Source organism: Aphelocoma coerulescens, chromosome 4 (genome assembly GCF_041296385.1).
Source record: "Aphelocoma coerulescens isolate FSJ_1873_10779 chromosome 4, UR_Acoe_1.0, whole genome shotgun sequence".
NCBI lineage: Eukaryota > Metazoa > Chordata > Aves > Passeriformes > Corvidae > Aphelocoma > Aphelocoma coerulescens.
Window position 1 is genome coordinate 76,254,654 of NC_091017.1, and position 22,560 is coordinate 76,277,213.

The 22,560-nt window shown below is 40.3% G+C and overlaps 1 long non-coding RNA gene across 1 annotated transcript; it reads right to left on the reverse strand.

Annotated features, from left to right (window-relative positions):
• Positions 1–7,614: 7,614 nt before the first annotated feature.
• On the reverse strand, positions 7,615–18,020 carry LOC138109194 (uncharacterized). Its single transcript, XR_011150354.1, has 3 exons — positions 17,954–18,020; positions 15,723–15,835; positions 7,615–7,817 (listed from the first exon to the last, which is right to left on the reverse strand). It is a non-coding gene; the product is annotated as an uncharacterized lncRNA (long non-coding RNA).
• Positions 18,021–22,560: the final 4,540 nt, after the last annotated feature.

Consider the following 22,560-nt stretch of genomic DNA (forward strand, 5'->3'; position numbering starts at 1 on the left):
GCCGCTTTATTATTATTTATATCTTTCTTACGCTCTTTAATTTCATCTGAAACATCTCACACGTATCTTCAGAAGCCTGAGTCACTTCTGCAGCTGCTTCTGAGATTTATACCTTTCCTGACTAATTTTGCGTCCATGAGAAATAAGACTTACATAGAAACCAATCTCCAAAAGCTTATCTCATCTCTGGGTTTAGACACACTGGGATTTCAGAGTCTTTTCTCATCCTGCCTTTAAGACACTGTTTTGTACAGATACTTAAAGAGTCAGTAAAAACTATTCTTAAAAACTCCTGGTTGGTGGGAAGGGAAGGGATTCAAGAAAATGACAAGGCTGTGTTTTAAAAAGAATCAGAAATACCTCTCTCAAACTCCCTAAGCTTCCGTTTCTGGAAATGGTGGAATTAAATTATTAAACATTTCACAAGCACGTCATAGAGAGGTGATAAAAATATGGTCACTGTGGAACTGTCAAGAAGAAATTCTGTTAAAGCAACTTAATTTCCCTCTCTGACTGATAATTTAGCCTACATAAATGGAGAGGAAGAATGGGAAACAGGTCTTAAAAGTTTCATAATGCTCTGGTATGACGTTCTCCACCAAAATTAGGGAATATGGCGTATATTTTACACATAAATCAGAAAAATGTTCCCTAAAAACTTGGAGCAGAAGAAAGGGACATCCTTTTGGTTATCTGTAAATGGGAGGATGTTTCAGGTGGAAGTCCTATGGAATCTGCTCTGCTTTAATATTTTCACTGGTGACTTGACTGTGGAGATATAAAGTGATCTGATAGCATTTGTAGATAATGGGCTAGGAAAAAAACTTCAAAATACTCTGGAAAACAGACTGGAATTTTAGCTTGGTAACTTTGACAGAAGTTCTGAAATCCTTGTGGAATCACTCAATTGAAGAAAATACGAAGTGGTTGAAGAATGAATCAGGGGAATCCTGCACATGAAAAGGGCCTTTAGAGGGGGCCCCTCCTCACACATTGGGGCTGAACACAGACAAAATAGAACCAGCAGGGATCCTCATGGAAAAAGTTGAATTCCAGTCTGGAAAATATTAGTAAAAGGTCACTGTTTTTCTCTGTACAGCAGTGTCCTCAGCTGGAATCCTGCCTTCAGATTTGGGCACTGCAATTACAAGTCTGGTCATACTTGAGAGTGTTCAGAGAACTGTACTGGTAATGAGAAGAGGTTTAAGACAATGACTTGGAGAGAAGGGTTTTGACAAACTGAATTTGTTTAGTCTAGAAAAGAGAGGATTGAGAGGAGAGTTTTGGGGGGCTGATAGATGAGCTATTGTCCAGCACACTGGAAGCAGATTCATCCCTTCTTCTTTCTGTCTCAGAGGTGACAACAGGCCTAGGAGACCTCTTGAAGTTCCTTCAAACCTTATGTGTGTTTGGAAAAAAGAGGCATGGGAACAGTGAATAACAGATACTGGATGTCCCTGTCCTGCCTGTACCCAGTGGTGTGATGTTATCAGAGAGCTGAGCACAGCACAAGCACGAATCCATCAAGCTGAAAACATCCAGAGGTCTCTGTAGTTCTAGAGTCAACTTTTCCAGGAAGGCAGTTTTGGATTTTTAGCACTGTACTAGTTTGAAAACAAACCAGTGAGAGGCACCAAGTCAGAATAATAATTTAATGGAAATTAAAAAAAAAAGGAAAAGGAAGTAAAAGAAAACACTGACAGAGTCAAGATACAACCTGAGTCCCTGTTAGGCAGGGTGGTGGTAGCAGTCTGGTGGAATGGTGGCTGCAGTCCTCTGAAGTGGTGATCCTGTAGTAAAAGGGTCTGCTCTTCCTCAGAAAGTCCAGTGGTGGCTGTGTAGCTCCTGTCCCCTGGAAATCCAGTGGAGCCAGTGTCTTTGGTGGTCAGGTCCCAGATAATATCCACGATGGGATGCTTGGTTCCTCCCTCTGGGTGGAGCATCTCACAATGGGGTAATGAGTCAGGAGGCCAAGTGTTGATGAGGCTCATTAACAGAAGATGGTCCGGAGGGAGTTATCTCTGAGTCATGGGGCAGGACAATGATGGGCCATTAACAGCAAGACAGTCTGGGGGGAGGAGGCAAGGAAACACTGCCCCACCTGATTTCCACTGCTCATGAGGATGGTAATAGAATACACCTCAACCCAGGACAAGCACTCATCCCAGCTCTCCATTTAGCTTTGAAAGGAGCATGCACTCTGCCATATTGTGGGAGGCAAAATATCACCCAGGATCACTACAATCAGCACAGACTTCGTTGGCTTGTGAAAACCTGGGTATCTTCCCTTTAGTACTTGATGTGGGAAGAGCTCAAATGTCTAAGATAAAAAGGGGCCATCACTATTTCTGTTATTCAAATGAAAGGCACATTAACACCTCCAGAAATTATATTGTGGGTTTGGTTTTTTTTTTTCCTGAGACTGACCTGCTTGAAACAGAGCAAAATATTCAGCATAAGTCAAACTATTCATTCAGCACTTTGAGTTCTTGAAATGTCCTCCTTTCTTGCTCCTGGTCCAACATGAGCCCATGCTTTTTCTTTCTCTAAGAGGATTTCTTAGAATATCCCGCATGTGATCATTTTAAGTGTGTAATCAACACACAACTCATCAGTGCTTCAATAACCCTAAAATATTTGTAAATGCTTGACCTTACTCTATTTAGTGCAGTTTTTACATAATGTTTTCTATCTACATAAGAAATCCTAAATTTAAGAAAAGTGACAGGAATGCAAGTCAAGCATTCAACGGAGGCTTTTTTTGGGAAGATTCTTCTGTAACGAAACCTTTGCTCAGATATCTGTGTTCTGTACAAGCAAATTTCACTGCTTGAGTGAAAGAGCAGGAACTGAGACATGTCAAAATCCAGGAATCACTTTCAGTGTACTCAGGGCAGAGCCAACACTCTTTTATTTCATATCTCTGCAAACTCCCACTGGCAAACTCTCTGTTGAAGGTGAGGTCTAGTAGAGGAACAGAAAATGATCCAGAAAACAGAAAATGAACAGAAACACATGAGCTAAATCATGTTTAGGATGACACACGAAAAAACCCCACAACAATCTGTTTTCTGCTCGTGACTGAAAACTACTTAAAAATACTGATAATTTCCCACATGGAACTTCTCTCTTGAAGCTGCTGCTGTAGAGCATTGCTGGGGCTGTTCCTGACCTCTTCACTTTTCCAGCCGTGGGAGCAATTGCAGCATTTTGTGGTTCAGTGCTGCCCCTGACTGCTCTGGAGAGAATTCCTCACATTTACTCTCTCCAGCTCAGCCCCTGCACTAAGCAGAAAATCACCATCATTTCAGCAGTGCCTTTGCAAGTCCTTATCTTAATTTTTGATTTTTTTTTTTTCTTTGAAAGAATGCTCAGCTGCTGGCTGCAAATGAGGGCTTCTGGATTTGCAAATGGCTCCTGGAGACTGTTCCCATCCTGTTGTCTCATTTATGGGGTCAGAGGAGAACCACAGCCACCAGTGGAGGTGGGGATGGATGTCATGGAGTGGGAGCTGAGACATCTGATTGAGATTCAGCTGGAGCAAAGAGGACATTCTGCACCAAATCACGATGTCAAAGATAACCTGATGAGAAGTGAGAAGCAGATAAACTTTGAAATGCCATATCTCCTGACCTTGTTGGATTTCTACCAGCAAATTTCTAATTTAGAAAGAAGACTCTCGTCGGATGCAAGCGTTTGCAAGGCTGTCAAATCCTTTAGTGTCAGTGACTCTCCAGCAGCCTGTCAGTCACAATGACCTTGAGTTTTGAGTTGCTAGGATCTTCTTTTCAATAATGTTTTCCCTGATTTTGAAATTCAAGGTACCCAGAGGAATCTGTTATGAAGAAACAAGAGTTCCTCTTGCCAAAGAAGAGTTTTTTGTCACATTTTGCCAGAGTCTCTGAAGAAGGGAATGGGAAGTCCAGCATATTTATTTATGCAGATCAAAGAGCATAAATGCAATTATTAGAATGCATTTTGCCATTATTCTTCTGCCCTGCAGAAATACCTTATGGCATAGCCAGATTTCTTCAAGAGTTCTTGGGAGCTCTGGAGGTTCACCCCACCTTTCCAGTCTGGGCTCTGCAGTAGCACATACACTTTTTGTACTTAAACAGAAAAATATCCCTGTTATACACCAGAATTGCTCTCCAAAACAGGGCCTGAAGGTCCAGGTGTGCAAGAAGTTGAATATAAGTCCTATAAGTGTGACCTTGTGGCCATAAATGCCCAGCTCCATCCTGGGCAACAGGGCAGCCAGCAGGTCCAGGCAGCATCTTTTTCCACTTATCCAGAACTTTTGACATGTTCTTTTCCCCACTTTTATTGGTGTATTTGATCAGTGTTTTTTCTGAAAAACACTCATATTTCTACTGCTCTAGTGTCATTCTTACTCTGCACACCACAGTGCCATTTTTTTGGCTTCTCAGGGAATAACACACTTCCTGGACTGTCTCTGTTTGTAACTTCCTTATGTTTTACAAGCCACCCAAACTGTCTTCAGAAATTTTTCATTTGTGTTCAAACAAAATCCGAATTTTTACTTTAAAATCCCACCCATCACACATCTTCAACTTTTTTACTGTTTTGTTAGCTCTTGATTTTTTTTTCTATGTTTTCTTGAGATTTCCAGAGATGCTCCATTTTCCTTTAAATAATTTCTACCATGACAGGCTATAAATTTTGTCCTAGGATCACTGCCTTCTCAAACTCCCAGCAATATATCTGCATTTCAAATGCACTCAGCACAGTATCTAAATGCCAGCAAGGCATTTAACCTTGTCATTTTACCTGAAATTAGGTATTCAGATTTTTCTCTTTGAGTTTTACTATTTTGATTTATTAGTGAAACCCTCAGGTTGCAAGTTGCCATTCCAGGATTGACTCTGAAGTTGTTTTAAAAGCACTGTAGATGGAAAGGGGAATACTCTGCCCTACTAAGAGTTTGCTGGAGATTATCCACATGAGAAATTAATTTGTATTTGGGCCAGACCTGATTTAAAAGGTTCACTTCATTATTTTAGAGGTGCATTTAAAAAGCCCTTCACTCATTTATTTTATTGCTTTGGAAGCAGGATTCATTACAGATTCTCTAACCCTCTGACTGGATCCTTAAAGAGATAAAATGATCTGTTACATCCTACAGAATCCTGACAGGCACAGAGTGCCTGCCAACCAAAGCTGTCACAAGTTCTTGAATGACATGAGGAACAAGGAGGGTCTTTTTCCTTTTATTTTGCCTTCTTTCTATGGGTTTTATGACCCAATATGCAGAGAAGTCTATTGCAAACAGACTGGATCCATTCTGTCAAGGCCTCAGTAGGATGCTGTTAATAAAATCCCTGGCCATTTATTTGAAATGGTTTTGCCTGCTCCTCTTTCTCACTGCTTAAGAAACTTGCCTACATTTGTTTATTCACTGGAATGCTGCAAATTTTTGTACAATTCTTACCTTATGCAAGACCTTTTAAAAGTCTGTTACCACAGCAAGTCCTTCCCTATAGAGAGGACATTTCTTCTGTGCCACTGAAGAACTCTCTTAGGGGACAAACCTTTCCTACATTGTTGTGGAGCTCTTTGGAGCTGAACAAGGAGATTCATTTCAATACCCTTATACTGACTTGTTTTATATTCCTTCTAATTCAAAAAGGATGTTGAGTCTTTCTGCCTATAGCTTGAACATAATTTTAGGAAATTCTCTTCATTTGATGGAGTTCTCTTATTAACAGAATGGCACAAGTTTTGCCCATTTTCATAGAGTTTAGGTATCTCTGCTGAAGAACTTGGGCTCAGAAGGGATTCAGTCTATATTACTAAAAAAAAATGATTGAAGGCACACATTGAGATGGTCACTGCAAAACACAGGTGTTCTTTTCCCCAGTCTTGAAAGCTTTGCTAAACTATTTCTGTCAACTCAAGAGAATCAAAACTTCATCTCACTGAAAACACATGAAGCCTGACATGGTCAAAGGCCAAGGTTTCTCACTTGTACTTGGGAGAATGGACAAGGGAAGTATTCTGTTTCCATACTTTTTTATAATATCCCTAAGCTGCACGTTATGTCCATCGAGAGGCTCTCAGGAGAGACATCACTTGCAGAGATGTGAATATTACTGGAAATACCATTCAAAGGAGGCCTGACTTCGCCTTGCTGCGAAGGCATTAAGGTATAACAAATAAAAAAGGTACAATCACAATCTAAATGATTGCAGTATCCTTGCCAAAAATGGCCCAAAGGGCTTCTGGCAAAGGGGCATCATTTTCTTAAGTGGTTGATACTGCACAAGGGAGCCTTTCTTTATTTCTAACACTCAGACCTTGCCACCTGAATACAGAAGTGAAAGCACAGGGAAAGTTCCTGTTGAATTTTATTTTACCTTCTGCACTCCTGGTGTCCCAGTGTAGCAAAATCACTGTCTGAAATCACAGAGTCAGTAGAAAAACCCTTTAAGATCATCGATCCCAACCCTTAACTCAGCACTGCCAAGGCCACCACTGACCCCTGTCCCCCAGTGCCACATCCACACGGCTTTTAAATCCCTCCAGGGATGGGGACTCCACCACTGCCCTGGGCAGCCTGTTCCAATGCTCCCAGTTTTGCAGTAACATCAGCTGTGAGTTCTATAAAAACCTTTCAGTTTCAGTAATTTTGATCTCTTCAAGGGAGCCAAAGCCAAAAGTCTACAGCATCATTTGGAGCTATGTGAGTCAAATGGGGCATGGAGGCATTTAAACCCAAGCAAATACTGGGAATTACGCCGCTGCTTTTCCAGAAGTCCAAGAGTGTATTTTCTTATTTATTTTCAGGATTACTTCTGTGATCTTTTCAACAGGATGCTTTGAACTTTTGTACCTTTCCTGGCTACATTTTTTATGGATGATCACAAAGCCTAAGGAGGAAATTTTCCTCTCCTATTCTACCACAGATTTCCCACTGTTGGCACCCACTCCTTCAATTGATACATCCCAGCCAGAGCTTTTCTAGGCTGGGCAGAACAGGCTGATCTGTCTTTATGTCAGTCTACACTTGTGCCATTAGCAAATTAGGATTTTTGGTTCAATAATCTCTTCTTGCTAATTCCCAGTGTGTGCAAACAAGTCTGTACTCAGAGAAGCCTGACACTGAAATCTCTGGATAAAGTACCTGTTCCCAGCGTATTTTGTCTCCTGTCATGGTCAAAATGAAAACCTCCAGGAGCCTCCATAATTTGCTTTTTTTGCTGCAGCAGCAGCACCAGGATTTCATCCAAAGGACTGCCAGTTTAATAATTTGGGAGGGTTCTCCAGCAACTACCAAGAGCAAGCCTTTGGTGGAGGGTGGAAGTTGGGCTGGCTCAGCTCCAGGGCTCTGAGCACCTTTAGGTTGTGGAAACTGTCACCCATTTTCACCCTCCCAGCTCTTCCTTGCTCTCAGCCCTTCCCCACAGAGCGTTGCTGGTCTAAGTCCCTGTAATTAAAATACTGAGTAAATGCTTTTCATCACACCATTAGGAAAAGGGTTTTCACCCAGAGGGTGGTGGGGCACTGAACAGGCTCCCCAGGGAATGGTCACAGCCTTAAGCCTGACAGAGTCCAAGAGGTGTTTGGACAACGCTCTCAGGGGGTTGGGTGGGACAGGGTGGGATTGTTGGGGTGTCTGTGCAGGGCAGGAGTTGGACCAATGATCCTTGTGGATCCCTTCCAGCTCAGGATATTCTGTGGTTCTATGATGACCTCCCATTTCTTGTACTAAGTGACACCATTGGGCTTCATTCTTCGTTTTGTTCTGTTCCTCCCTGTTCCAATGTGCTTGGTGTGATTCAGAGTTGGGTTTTTTTCTGGAACAGAGAACAGAAAGGGATGATGTGATTTTGATAGGGACATTTTTGCATGCATCTGAGGTCTTCAGTAATCCCCAGCCAGGCTCCTCCTCAAAATCACATACTCATAGGTCATACATATCATTTACTCTGAGTATGTAGTTCTGCCATTATTTGCAAAAGTCAAGGATCCTCAGCTAGAAGGTACTTGTAAAGCAAAGTCTCTGCCATGGAGAGACAAGAAAAACAAAGATTATTTTAAAGGAGGATGAAGTTAGTGAGGCTAAAAAGCTCTTGAAAGCCAGGACAGAATGTGTGTGTGAACAAAAGAACAATACATAAAGCTAACAGCATGCTCAGGGTGTTAGCTCTTAGTCAGTTATTTCTACTGCATTATTTGTCAAAAAAATAATACTTCTTCAAACTTCTTCCCCCTCTTTAAATCCCAGTCACACACACTTCTTCTGTGCACCAAGATTGATTATTCACTCCATTGTCATCACCTGTTGTTCACTGAATTCTGACCTTTTCTTTTAATTCAAGGAAATTCCCGCTACAGACTAGAAAAAAATAATTCCCTGTTCTAAGAGATGACTCATTTCTTTGCTGCCACATCAGCTTCCATGGCATATTTTACTTTGAAATATTACTGGAACAGGGAGGAGAAAAGAAAGATGCGGGTCAAAAGGCCATTAGTAACTGATGTTTTAGGAAGGAACAGGTGGATACCATGAGAGTAAAGTTTAAAAAGGGATGTGAAAAAGTTCCCAGATAAAAATTGAAAGGGTCAGCAGTAAGAAACGATAGGTTGTCTTTGGGGAAGATCACAAACCAACTTGAATCCATTAAAGTAAGAGAACTAGTAAGATGATCGATATTCTCCCAAATCCAAAGGGATCCATGCCAAGCTCAAACCCTTTGGACAGCAGCACAGCTCTAAGTGACAGGAGGAAGATTACAAAACTCAAGCACAAGTCAGGCAGGAAATGTACCAAGAGCAATGGAAAAAAAAAAAAAAAAAAAAAAGAGATCGACACTGAAAACTCTTATTTTCAAAAGATTTTTCAATATGTGAGGAACAAATCACCCCTCCCCTGCTCAGCTGTTGATTGCTCTGAGCACTACCTGGAAATTCATGAAAGATGATGAGCTTCTAGAAGCAAGGAAATGATAATGAGTGTTCATCAGATCTACACCTCTCTGGCACTGGAAAGACAAAAGAGGAGAAAGTTTTGTTCCTAGGACTGAATGTCTTTCTTATTTCCAAGAACCTGGATGTGGAGAAAGGAAGAAGTTTGCTTGTTGGGCTCTGTCCTACCAAACTCACAAAACCATAAAATGTAAGGTTGAAGTGGGATTGTGCTCCCAGAGAGAAGTTTAGGACTGTGGTCATATTGGGAAAGGTGAAGATGAATTAGCCACGCCACTATTTGAAGCATTCAGCTGAAAAAAATATGTATCTTTTAGTAATTTTTCCCACTTGGTGGCAGAGGGACAGTGTCTACCTGGGAAAGGGGGAACACAGAAGTGATTTTCGAAATGTACACTGTACAATCCACAGAGGAAAAATGAGTGGGAAGCCAACATTGAGGAAAGGTGAGGGAGGTGATGGAAAAGAACTAAATTATGGTTTATAAATTTGACTGGATCAGGGACAAGAGTCACACCCCTTCTAAATCAGTGATCTTAACATGACTGACTCTTGCTATAAGTTATGGGCTATCTTCAGACACCACTGGTACAGAGTAATCTCAAAGCCTTCTTTTCTTCCCCTGGTATCTTTTAGGCATTTAATCATGAAGAAGAAAAGTTTCATAAAATTGATATTCCCTCAAAACTCCCTTTTCAAGCCTATTCCCAAACTGCAGTCCACAATTTCAGCTCTTCCACAAAGAAAAATCACAGATTCAAAATAAAATCACAGAATCCTAGAATGATTTGGGACCTTAAACAGACATCATCCTACCCTTCTGCCATAGGCAGGGACACCTTCCACTATCCCAGGTTGCTCCAAGCCCTGTCCAACCTGGCCTTGGACACTTCCAGGGATCCAGGGGCAGTTACAGCTTCTCTGGTCTTTTTTGACACCAAAAATTGCCCTCTGACAGTGGTTGTTCAGTGACCATATTTTATTCATTAAAACAACAAAAATAACTTACAACAAGCCTCCTAAAGATGAAGTTGGAGTTCCATTATAACTCAATCTCCAAACAGAACCAGTCACAGTAGCAAAAAAAAAAAAGTTTCTTGTTAAAAACCCAACTTTACAATGTGTAAAGTGGTTGCCTACCGAGATTTAGAGGTGCCATTTGAGCTTTAAAAGAACAGGTATAATGTAGGCATTACTTTCAAAATTTACTGCACAATATACCAAAATGGTGAGTTAAAGTTCATTAGCTCAACTACACAGGCAAATTAGGTGGGTCACAACAGCTTTGACTTGACAAAATCTGCAGTTTGACAGTTCAGACCCTTAATCTACCAGGCAATTATCTGTGGAATACAAAAGCAAGGTCAAGCTAACAGTGTTATTGTTGAAAAGTTCGGCCTGGGTAATCCATATCACACACACACACCCCACCCCCACCACAAGCAGGAAGGAACTCCACACATCCTTAAAAAACACCTCAAACTGTGCTCCACACCATGGCTGAGCCTGAGGAATCAGCTTCCCATGGAAACAGGGCTAATTTAATCCAAGGTCATAAGGAATGGTTGCATCCTGTAAAGATGGTGGGGGAGGACATGAGGCACACCCAGGGCTGCTAAACTGAGATTTGGGCAGGCCAAGAACACAGCTCCGGGCAGTCTTGGAGAGTTTGTCTCCCATGTGCTGCCTTCACTCATTTCTTGCTGTTGCTGTTCATCTCTTCACCCTCCACCTTTGCTTTGTAGACTGCAATTTCTGTTGTTTCGAAAGAGTTTTGCCTAATTAATTAATGTTTGTACTAGTTTGAAAACAAACCAGTGAGAGGCACCAAGTCAGAATAACAATTTAATGGAAATTAAAAAAAAAGGAAAAGGAAGTAAAAGAAAACACGGACAGAGTCAAGATACAACCTGAGTCCCTGTTAGGCAGGGTGGTAGCAGTCTGGTGGAATGGTGGCTGCAATCCTCTGAAGTGGTGATCCTGTAGTAGAAGGGGTCTGCTCTTCCTCAGAAAGTCCAGTGGTGGCTGTGTAGCTCCTGTCCCCTGGAAATTCAGTGGAGCCAGTGTCTTTGGTGCTCAGAGTCCCAGATAATATCCACGATGGGTGGATATTCCTCCCTCTGGGTGGAGCATCTCACAATGGGGTAATGAGTCATGAGGCCAAGTGTTGATTAGGCTCATTAACAGAAGATGGTCCGGAGGGAGTTATCTCTGAGTCATGGGGCAGGACAATGATGGGCCATTAACAGCAAGATAGTCTGGGGGGAGGAGGCAAGGAAACACTGCCCCACCTGATTTCCACAGCTCATGAGGATGGTAATAGAATACACCTCAACCCAGGACAATGTTCGCAAAGGAAGGGATGTGGCAAGTGCTGCTATAATTCTTTGAAAACTGCCTGATTGAGATGCAAAGCACACCCAGAAAAAGCTGTCAGAACAAATTCCTGTGCTGTTGATGCCCCAACAATGCGGAAGACAACTCTGGATAGAAATTCATCAGCAATTTGTGCTTCCTTGAGTCACAAAATAAATGTTATAAACGGTCTCAATGAAATTATTCCCCGCATCTGTTTTTAGTTGCTGGATCATTCAGTAAAGGCCTTGTAGTGTTTTCCTGATTAGTTTCATCTATTCTGAGCAAGCAGTTAGCCAAAGTCAGTGAGATTAACAGATAAATTAATTTATCAGTTACTAGCTGCTATGAACATTTTCCTGTTGGAAGTGTCATTCTGGATCAGGCTTTTTCACCAAGATACAAAGAGTCAGGTGGGCTAAAAGCCCAAGCTGACATAAAGTCATTGTCTCCCACTGAATTCAGACTCACACTGACTGACACCAGCAGAACTGGTCCATTCTGCTTTCCAGTACCAATTTAAGAACAGAAGAACTCACACCATTTGCTGGATCATAAAAAATTCCATTTCTTTGCTTTTTTCCCCTCTATTACTTAAAAATTCCTCGATTCATGACATTAACACCATTCTAAATGACTTCATTTTCTGCAACTGCCCCATGCTGAAATCCCAGGGTAAGCTGCTTGGAAGTTTTGACTGACACACATTTGGATCTTTTTTAAATTGCTGTGAATGGAATCACAGGAGAGCACAGCTTGAAGAACCTGAGCTGACACATGACCAATGAAGCAATAACCATTATTCCAACCTTAAAAGACTTTTTCAGAAGAATAGTTAATCTTTACAGGATGTAACTGTTCCTTATGACCTTAAAGGGATTAAATTAGCCCTGTTTCCATGGGAAGCTTATTCTTTAGGCCCAGCCATTGCTGGCTACCTTTACATTTATTTACAATAGCACCTGGAGTCTTCAACTGAGTTCCCATTATGTTTAAGTGCTGCAGCACCTCATTGTAACAAATAAAAGTACTTTAGGGGATGCAGAATAATATCAGAAAAATGTATTTCAGAATAATCAGTGAATGTATATTTTAAAGACAAATGGATTTTATGAAGGATATATATAGACACATACCTAAATACTTTAATACATTAGGGAAGGAGTTCCCCTTTCTCTTGAAAATTCTTTTCTGATACTGTAATTGTAGTGCTTTTCTTACTCCCTGCCTTGCATACATGAACAGACTTATTTCTCTTTCCATTTGATTTTACTGAGCAGAAGTGGATTTAACCTTTCTGGCAATTCAGGACCAATCTTCCCCAAGACAGAGACAAGATTATTTTTTTCATGCAGATAGATCCAAAACCCATGGACTTGAAAGAATTTGGGTCTTGGGTTTTTTACACTTGCTTTCCATATTATCCTATTTCTGTTGCTTCGGCTGAATGACCAGATTTCCAGCTAACTCCTTCTGGGACATTCGTATCTTCAATCTTATTCTAATTTCTAATTTTAAATTCCTGTCGAGACTTCTCTCTTGTATTGTCCCAAATATGTCAGAGGGAGCTGGCATCTGTGTACACAAGCATGATTAAGTTCATCCCTGAAGGTAAAGAAAACTTAATAATTGGTTTACAGAAAGAACTGTAACAAAGACCACAACATGGTCGTGTAAAAAGTCTCTCCCCATCTTTCTTGTAGGCTCCCTCCAGGTACTTAAAAACAGGGAAAAGGAGAAAACAATCACAGACTGAGCTTTTTTTGACTTCCATTCCCAGCAATATGCTAGGAAAAAACCCACCAAATTGTTTCTAAATATCCAGGAGACAAATAAACCACTGAACTGTATTTTATGAAGAGAATGTCAAGGCTCTTTTCTTTCTGTAATATGTTAATGTAGAGATGACACAAGAAGCAATGCAAAATTTATCTTTCATTTTTGGAAAGATTGCTGTCAAGACAGAATCTGTTTGTAGCTATTGAGGAATGTAAAGCAAAAAAAAATGGAGAATGGAAGATTTGGTCAGACAACAGGTAAAAACTTCAGAGTGAACATATTTAAGCAGCAAAAAGGGAAAAGTTGTGTGTTTATCATCAGAGAGTTTTAATAACAAACATCTAGAAAGCCAATTGTGGTGCAAATAGAGGGGACCATGTCTTGGAGAAGGGGAGAGAAGGTCCCTTATGGGTGCTTTTAACTACAGCTCTGGGGGGCAATGTTGTAAACTAAATATAAGGAATCTTCAAAATGTTTGTATTAAATCAGGCTTTATTGGATATATCAAGTTATTTTCTGCTGCCTGCCACTAGTTAAACCCCAGCAGCTCCTATTCTTCCTTCCCCTTCCCTGATAACACACACACGAGATATTTTTCATCTCAAGATGAGCCTCACACAATTCCAAAAGACAAATCTATACACCCTGCTCTGGCTCTAACAGCAGCTTAGATGGAGATGTCAAACTTTGGGATATCAGCAATAGCTGATGCAAATCCTATCTCCTGCTCAGAAATATAGGAGAGGATGTGTGGGACAAATCAGGAATCAAATTTCAGGAGTAGGTAGCGAAGACTGAAAATGGTTTGAGGCTGGAAGGCAGATTAGAACAGTGAAAGAAGCTGTTATTCTACCTCTCATAAAAAATACAAAAGAACATCCTGAAGTATATTACAGAATCACAAGGGGTTCAGAAATTGGTTATGAAAATGATCAGGGTGCTGGAATAAAAATTTCATAAAAAGAGATTGAAAGATTGTAGGATTGTTTACAGAGGAGATGAATACAAGGAGTTATGATGAAAATATATTAAATTTTGAGGAGTTAAAGGAAAGAGCTGCTTATTCTTCATTTTGCTGTATCTAAAATCTCAAAAAGAAACGTCCATAAAATCCTCCAGATTATAAATGTCATTAGTGGAGGTGCTGCTTCTCAAAATAGGTAAACCAGTCATGGTTTATTACTGCTGAAGGGTGGTATTGAGGATATATGAAAATAAACATTAAATACTGGTAAACGATACTAATGATAATTATAGCAATAATTGCTCCATTTTACCTCAGAAAAGCATTGTTTTTCCAAGAAATAAGCCTAAATCTGCATCTTTGTCTAACACTTGAAATGCAGCTCACAGTTATCCCCATTACAGTGGATTTCAGGGGTATCCTTGCACAAGATTCACAGTGGTTACCTGTGGCCAGATGAACATATTAGACAAATTAAGATGTAATTTGGTTTTTGCTTTTCCCTTCTGCCATTACCAGTGTGTGAAACAATCCTGGCCAAGTTCAGCATCAGGTTGCTCTGTCACACTATCCTGTCTGCCTCTTGAAGCACTCTCTTCTTTTGAAGCACACTTTATTACTGCAGGATTCTCGTAAGGGAAGAAAATTATATTGATTTCATCTTCATATTCTTCCTCTGATCCCACTCAAAGAAGAATAAATCACCAGAAAAAAAAAAAAATTTGTTCAGGTATTCAAAATGAAAATGAATTTTAAAATGCAGGTCCATAGGGCTACTTTTTATTTCAGAAAAACCACCTTTCATGGGATTAAAGTCATTTCCAAGCTCCTGTTCCTCTCACTAGCTATCAAAGTGTCCCAGTGCTTTGTCTTGTCTACTTATGCCATATTTATTCTGCCCAGTTTAGGTCAGTTAAATTAAAATCAGATTAACTGATAGCAGCAGCACCAGTAGCCATTTAAGTGAGTACATTCATAAAAGCAAATGTAATGGTGAAATCCAGATTTGCTTCCTGACACCTTCACGTTCAAACTTTGGGTATTCCAATCACCATGGGCTTGTTTCTGGCCTCAGATAAATTTATTTTGTCATGCAAATCTCATTCAAGTTGTCACCCAAACGAGACCCTGGGTGCCAGGTCAGGCCTTGGCACCTCAGTTTGAACAAGCCATGCACCAGGCAGGAGCAATAAGTGATGTAATTATATACATTGGTGGTGTGGAATCAAGCCCTGCAGCTCTCTCTAGAGATTTGTATTACCCTGATGAAATTACACTCATCTACAAGGTTATGGAATAATTAATGACACCAATCAATAATTGGAGGAATTTAACACTCAGGAAGGCTTGTGGATAAATGGCCAGAAACAGCAATTTGGGTAATTAATGACAAACAAGATGATCATTACACAGAAACTATTTAAAAATTACAGCACTTGAGTGTCTAAAATAGTTTTGGTAAAAGATCCAGTTAAAAAGTGATCAAAGCTGCACTAAAGCTCAAACTGAATTTCTAAGAGCACAAACCCAATTTGGAAATAGCATTTCCCTTAAGAACAAAATTGCAGGGATTGGCAGGGGTCTTCACTTTCATTTAGGATTTTTAGCCAAATCCTGCAGTTGCAGAGGTTAAATCTTTAGGAAAGAACAAGAACTACTTCAGAACAAGAAGCACCTCAGAAGTCCAGTTGTTATTTCACTTCGAGAAGCTCCTTCACCACAGCAAATTTTCAATTCTTCAAATGCAGATGAGATGAAGCCTTAGGGAAGACTGTCCTTCATGAACTTCTAGAACAAAAACACAGAATTGGAAGAGCTGGAGAGTGAGCAAACAGCATCTAATGCCCAGCAGAAAAAATACTGGTCCTGGAGTTTTATGGCTGTCCTGAAATAATCCTGAAGGACAATTTTAGTTAACTCACCTCAAGCCATCATTGTCACCATGCACAGTTTTACTGCAAGGCCCACAGTTTGATGTTTTGCTATGAACCTCAGCCCATGCACTAATACTACATGAAAAAGGGGTCCTGACTGGGAAGAAAAATGTGAAATGACAAAGATATTGATGATGAAACTTGGTGAATTTTTAATAGTAAACTGTGGACATCTGTACACTGGAGCTGGACATCCTGCATTGGGCTAAATTGAACTCAGGGGTCAGTAACAGTGACCCTGAAAAAAAACCATTACAGAGACCTCACTGATTTGTTTGTATAAAATTGTTTTGGTTTTTTTTAATGCAGCCTGAGATTCGCCAGATCCTCATTACATCTTTTACTACGAGTTTGTAGCTAAACACGAGTTTTGTAGCTAAACAAAAAGGTGGGCAGATACAGCAGTGAGGGGTGGGCTCTGAGCTCCTCCAGCTTCAAAGCTGCTTCCATCCTGCTCCATGGATTTGTTTTAGTCAGACCTCCACCCCTGTATTTTATTTTCTGAGCTCACCCTTTCACATTTACAATGTACTCACTATGGCGGAGCATCAAACATTAGAGATTATTTATGCTTTGGAAACAAAGTAAGACTAAATTTCACCAGAGCTTGAACACCAGCACCTTTAGAATAGAAGTAATTCGATAGTTAAAAAAAAAAAATAAAGCAAAATAAAACAGTTGGAGTGTGAGAGAAAAAAAAATATGCAGCTTTGCAATGTACAGTATGCCTAATTACACTATGTAATGCAAACATAAATTAGGGAAGTACAAGTGTAAACAGCAAAACTTTTTTCCAACAGTGTAGCATTTGTTTGTAGTTTCAAGGGACTGGCTTCTAGGAATGAGCAAACCTACTGGCATTTGTTTTTTCTTTTAGTGATGTTGATTTCTCCAACGCTCTCCAGTCCCAGCCTGATGGAAAACCAGCCAGCAGATGTGGAACCATGGTTTGCACTCCACTGAATATTTATAAACTGGTATTGAATACCTTAAACATAATTTTTAAAGTCTGAGAAAAGTTGGAGAGGATTTTTTTCCCCCCTCTCCCTGTTCTTCTGTACCTGGGGTGTGAAACTTTTGCAGTAGGAGCTGCTGCCCAGGGGCTCTGTACTAGAACTAAAACACCAAAACAGAAGCATCTGGTTTTCCCCAGTTTTCTGGTCAGATTAAATAATTTTGGTTTGAAATAACTTCAGGGATTTGTAGCCAAAAAAAGTTACATCATGAGCATGTAATCTAATTTCTCATAACACCTGGACATCAGCTCTAAAACAAGTGCACAGCAATGCAGAATAAACAATTCTTACACATTATTTCTCTTAAGTGACCACATAAGAAAAATTATCAATAATCCAACAACTTGCTCTACTGATATTTGATAAGGAACTTTAGGCCCAAACCATGAAGAGAAAATACCTTCTTCTGTTGATATTTAATAATACTTAAAACAGTATTTATAACAGCCTGAAAAATAATATCATTTAAACAAGGTGTGTTTAATTGTATGTGATAGAAAAGTAAGAGAAATTTCTCTTTTAAAAAAAATTGTGTCTCAGTGAGTTGGAAATCCTCCTGTCAGCCTAGAACTTAAAATATTTCAACAACTTTGCAGCTTTCACTTCTCCTCGCTGTGCTTGAGCAAGAATTGTTCACTAAATGTCGTGGAAAGAACTGAAAATTATGAGTTGACTTTTATATGCACTATTTACTGAGCCTCATCTTGATGACCTCGAAAGAAATTTATCAGCCAAGAAAATTTTCATTTTATTTAGCATAAGTTGTTTTCCTTCTCCCTTGTACCCAAGCATAGAAGTACCAAAAGAGCCCGGGTGTATTATTAAAACTCTATCTAAAATTACCTAAAATTACCTGTCCCTTTATTTAAAAAAAATAAATTCTCTTGAATGAAAAGTGCTTAGCATCAGCTGATACTAAAATTCACTAAAAACAGGAAAATAAAGAACAAACCCACCTTCAACTGCTCTTTTATTCCTTATTTTCAATACAGCCTCTTCTAAATACATGCAACAAGCTTAAATACATGACAGAAGGGTTATTGACTCAGAAGGACTCATTTATAAAATAAAGTCTCACTGGGAGGAGCTCCACTAATTGGCAATTAAGTCAGGTCATTTTCTGTATATTGAGAGAATACCTGCAGCTCTTTGTGTTTTCTGTGGAGGACTTTTTGGCTGCCTGTGAAAGGAAGTGTCTGGGGTAAGTAGAAAAGCAGTAGCTTTGTTTAAGGCTTTTGTAGAACTGAAATATTGTTCCTGACAAAAAAAAAAAAAAAAAAAAGAAGTATTTATAAATGTTAAGTAGTGTTGGCTTTTCAGGTTTTTTCAGAACTAGGTGTTTGCTCATAATTTTTTTAATTTTATGCTAACCAATGAAAGGTGAAATGAGGGAAAATCTATGATGCAAATAGTTTGTTAAGGTGTTTAATAACTAGTGGGCTTTTATTTATATGCTGCTTCTAGCTTTGTTTTGTTTGTCAGTTGCAATATCTCTTTCCTACCCAAATGCCCTGTAGATTAGCTGAATTTATTCTGACCTCCACTGCATCTTGCAGCAACCTGTGAAGAATTAAAGAGCTTGTAATTCGTGATTCCACTGCTCCACTACTTGGATATTCGATGTCTCAGGGTGGGAAGTGACAAAGATATTTATGATAAAAGCAACACCTCTGGTTACCTGCAGGGTATGAAAGGGGATAAAGCTTGTGTGGGACATTTCCAGCTGGTGTTAAGTTCTTTAGGGACTTCCAGGTTTTTACATAAAGACCTTGGGAGATAAAGCATGAAGAAAATAGGTGTCCTGACATTTGAACCCTTAGGTTTTTCCTGAATCAGTTGAATAATAATTTAGTAATAATTTTTCCCTTTTCTGTTGGTCATGATGTCCCTGTGTAGCTGCTGTAGTAGAGAAATGAGTATTTGTTCCTATTGCTGCATCCGAATTTTGAAATGTTGCCTCTAAGCTGTGAAGGCAAAACCTGCTGCACCTTTTCTCATCTCCTCTTAGTAAGGTGAAAGAAAAGCTGCAAAATAACTTTTCTGCATGAGCAGAAGTGAAAATACTGAACCTCAAGTAGTTTTAAATCAAAAAGTTGGGTTTTCATCTACCTGACCTTCTGCAGGTCCCTTCCTCAGCCCCCTTGATACGTGTGTTCCTTCCTTGAACACCTCTTCTCAGGTGGCATCAAGGTGAAATTAGACAGATGCATTTTGCTAATCTGAATTTTTAAAATGTTTTGAAGCATTTCCTTCTCCAGGGGTAAGGAAAGCTATTCAGACATCCCTGGTTTACTTGGTGGAAATACGAATGGCACTGAACTCCACAGCTAGACTTCTATTCAAGACACCTCCCTGCGTGGTTTAAGACTCTGATATGAATTTGCATATGCATTGCACTGTCTAAATTCTGAGAAAATTCCTCTGAGTAACAGACTGGGGAACAAATTGAGCAGAATTTGGAGAAATGTAGATTCTTTTTTTTTTCCTTCAAGGCTCAGTTGAACAGCACTAAACACACCGGTGGTAACAATTAAACTAATCATCATCCTAACATTTAGCTTAAAAATTCACATTCCATCCTGACTGAAAAAGATAAATGTATCAGAAAATGTGTAAAGAACTTGGTTGGTAACCTGTATGAGATGAAAACTTGGTTTTACTCAATATAAATGAGTTATGGAAAAGGAGAAATAAGTTTCCTGCTTACTGGCTTGAGGTGGTGAACTTGGGAGTGTCCTGACCCTTAAACGAGATCAAATATTGATGTGTGTTGGAGGTGCCTGAGCCTGTACAAAGCAAAACACAGCATCTGGAAATATTCTCTTATCAAATTTATGTGGAGATTTGAGGAAAAAATTCCAATTTGCTGATTTGATGCTTGGGTGTGCACAGGGTAATTCAACTTTAGGCTCCTGGGCACTACTGTGAGTCTCCAAAGTTAAAGGCAAGTGGGTCAGTAACAGGGAACTGCAAAATTCAGTTTTGTGTGGAGTTCAGCCCCTGTTCCCAAGCCTTTCACCTGAGTGTGTGTTCTACCAAGAGCTGTCCCATCTTCTGCTTAAACAAGCTTTCATGTTCCAGGCTGTATTTTTTTTCTCCTATTCCTGCTGTTCATATTTGGCTTAAAACTATCTTAGGAATTAAATACAGAGTTTGGGGTAAGGTTATTTATTACCAAGGCTTTAATTGGTCACTAATTCATCTGAACACACAGAATGGTGTATTCCCTGTGGATTACTGGCTTGTTGAACAGCAAGAAGCACTTTTTTTTTTATTCCCAGAGCACTTTGAATCCTTCAGGCAATGCTGCATGTGGAGTTCCTGATGGGATTGCAGGCAAAATTGGCCACCTTTGCTCTGGGATCTTCCTAATTGCTGCCTCTCCGTGGTGGTGAGAGCCCTCCCTTGTTTGCCTGTCAGCACATCTCCCAAAACAAGACTCAGTTGGCTACATGTCCTTAGAAGAAGGGGGAAGAGGATGGGAAAACAGATGGTTTGGAGAAAGAGGCTGTCCCCATTTGGGATTGCACAGCAGACCGTTTGCTAGACAATTTCCCTGGACCTGAGGTTCATTAACAGATCATGTCCAATTTCTCTTCCTCTGCTGCTCATCCATAGGAGAAACAGGCTGGATTTATGCTAGCAATCTTTTCTTTATAAATAAAATATTTGCCCTAAAATGCTTGACATTTCTGCAAGTCTTGAGCTGAGGGGGTGTGCTATTTCTCTTTCTGGGCTTGTTTTGATGCCTCCCTCCCATTCTGCACCTGATGACTTCAAACTTAAACACCAATCCCACAGCACTGCCCATCCAGCTGTGGGCTGTCCTAAACATCTGCCTGACCTTGCTGCCACATGCAGGCTGCTGTGACACGAGCACTGTGAAGGGCAAAGGGGATTTTTGGATCCTCCATCACTTCACCTTCTGTCTGGGTTTCCACACAGACAACTTTTAAAATATCTCACGTACCTGGCAGGTCTCTGTTGTGCAGCTCTGAGCAAAGACTGCCTGAGAGGCCCCAAGTCCTCAGCTGCCTGCTTGCTGTGCTCCTGGAGAACACGCTGTATTTTGTGTGGAGAATAATGCTCTGACCCTCCTTGACCCAACCAAGACATCGTGGGCAGCATGCCAAATGCACTTTCCCATGATGCACATGTTTATTAAGATCTTCCTCAGCCTCACAGCTCTTGATGAAATTTATCACTCTGCAGGTCATGGCCACAATTTCTTCAAGAGGGGGATGTGTGAGGTCCTCCATGGTTTTAGTGAAGGGGTATTTACTGAGCTGCTGCTGGCAGAACAGCTGTCAGCTGTAACACCAAGGGATGGTTTCAGGCATAACAAACTTGTCTGCATTGTCTGAAAGACCTTCTAGATTTTTTTTTTTCTCCACAGTTGCAAAGTTATGGGTGAATAATGCACAGGGAGGGTTTCCAGTGCATTCCAATGAATGAAAACTGTCAAGGACACTCTTAAAATTCTCAGTCAGTACATTTTTTACCACAGACCACCTTCTGTATCTTCACAAGAGATCTGGTTTCCCTCACTTTCTCCTTGTTTGTGACAATCATATCAATACAGAATGGCTTGGGTTGGAAGGGACCTTAAAGACCATCCAGTTCCAACCCCCTGCCATGGGCAGGGACACCTTCCACTAGCCCAGGTTGCTCCAAGCCCTGTCCAACCTGGCCTTGGACCCTTCCAGGAATCCAGGGGCAGCCACAGCTTCTCTGGGCACCCTGTGCCAGGGCTTCACTACCCTCACAGGGATGAATTTCTTCCTAAGATGCAGCAGTGCTCTACCATGACCTTTTTAAGGATGTTACCATCTGGATTTATACCATAAAAATCACAGGAGATCTCCCAGTGCTTCAGTACTGATGCATCTTTGCAGCCACCTTGCAGTGCATCTAAGAGAATGAACCACTGTCAGGAAGCTCAGGATGATCCAGCACAAGTTTTGACTCCTGGAACTTCAGTTCTAATGTTGGGTTGTTCCAAAATTCCAGAATTCACAATTATGAGTCTACAATTAAATTACTGACAAATAAGAAAAGATAAAGTGAGGAACCTAGGGTCAGAACATAAATTAAAAGAATTCCACTTTTTTATCCCTTAATATTGTGCCACTAAAATTGGGACTTTTAAAAATATTGCTTGTTTTAATAAGAGAGGCTGGCAACAACATTGTCCCCTTTGTCCCAAATCTTCATTCACGTGTATTTTGAGACTTTTTTTTCCAAATTATGAAGATCTGAGTCATTCTTTTCCTTGCACCCTCTGGTGGCTGCAGCTTCCTCTCTGGTCAGTGGAGAGCAGCAACCTGACAAAAGCTGGTGTTACTGTGTCACTGCTGTCCTTCCTACGGCCATAAACACTCCAGGGAGCTCTTGGATCAGAGCTAAGGTCAAGGGGGAAAAGAAATTCAAGACTACATCCACAGGATTAAATTCCACATGACTCTATCTGCTTTCAAAATAGATTTGGGAAGCCTGTGAATCACAATAAAGGACCTAAAATATAATCAAGATGTACCTTCTTTCTCGAGGTACAGCACAATTT